Here is a 1,319-nt window from a genome sequence, read left to right as displayed (position 1 = left end):
CCCAAGTGAAACTTATAAGGCACCTTGAACATTCATTTAAATAAATAAATATCATTTGAATAGGTCATTATTTTAGCATTATATGAAATAGTGCAATCATTCTTACACATTCACTCAGATGTTGCAGAAATATCTAAATATGTTAGTAGTTTGTTGGTATGTTAAAGGATGCAGTCGAAGTGAGAAATATGCACAAAAGCCATTTTTACATTAAAATATTTCAGTAGAGATTTTCATAATCAAGGTACAGTGTAAGAAGTGATTAATTTCTTCCAAAATCAAACACATTCTGAATATTAGTCCGTGGTGAATTATAGCAGTAAATGGTATTTTACCCAACCTTGACTTTGTCAACCATTGCAATGTTTAACTTTAACATATTTTATTTAAGTGCAGAACTGGTATAAAATTCACATATGACTGAATAAAAGGAACAGAAATGCTAGTGTTTACCTTATTATAAGTATTCATTGATGTATTGTTAAATACTATTAATACTGTTATTAGTATTTATCAATATGATGAAAGGATGCAAAGCTTATACATAATCCAAATTTTATTTATGAAATTTGCATTCATGGCTGAATACACATTTCCACCCACTATATATATATATCATATTTATGTCAATTGGAAAGAATAAAATTAAAAATAAAGATTGTGCTATTTAATTTACTTAACCCTTTTTAAGTCTTGTATACTTCACTTAGATCAAAAAACCTTGCTCTTCTTTCTACTCTTGAAATGAGGTTTCCAAATGTGCATGCAGTATTTCAGATGTAGCTCAACCATTCCCTTATATAATGAGGTATTCACCTGCTTGTGCATAGTTACAAAGCCCATTGAAGGAGAGATTTTTTGCACCTTCAGATCATCAGCATAGTATTTCCATTAGCAACATGATGCAAGGAAGGAAAGCTTATTCACAACCAGCTAAATAAAATAAAAAAAAAAACAACCTAACCTTCATTTCTCCATCCCTTCCAATAATTTGTACAAACTCTCCTTTAATCTATTCAAACTGTCCACCTTTATAACACTAGGTAGTTTATTCCACAAATTGGGCATCCAAATGTATATTTCCACACAGCTATAACTAATCAGATTGGTGAGGCATGAACTCTAACAAATCATTGTTGTAATTGCTTAATGGCTCCAAACCTATTGAGGTGGTCTTGCATTACTTTTTTATTCATTCCATTATTTTCATTTTGCACAGAGATTAAGCTTACATTGTCTGTAATTACTACTTAATACACTCTTGTGAATAGGAAATATGTTTGCACACCTCCAATTTTCAGGTACTTCTCGTAAATCTT

Source organism: Mastigoproctus giganteus, chromosome 14, assembly GCF_048544385.1.
Source record: "Mastigoproctus giganteus isolate SK-2022 chromosome 14, ASM4854438v1, whole genome shotgun sequence".
NCBI classification, from domain to species: domain Eukaryota; kingdom Metazoa; phylum Arthropoda; class Arachnida; order Uropygi; family Thelyphonidae; genus Mastigoproctus; species Mastigoproctus giganteus.
Note: the sequence above shows the minus strand (reverse complement) of the source record.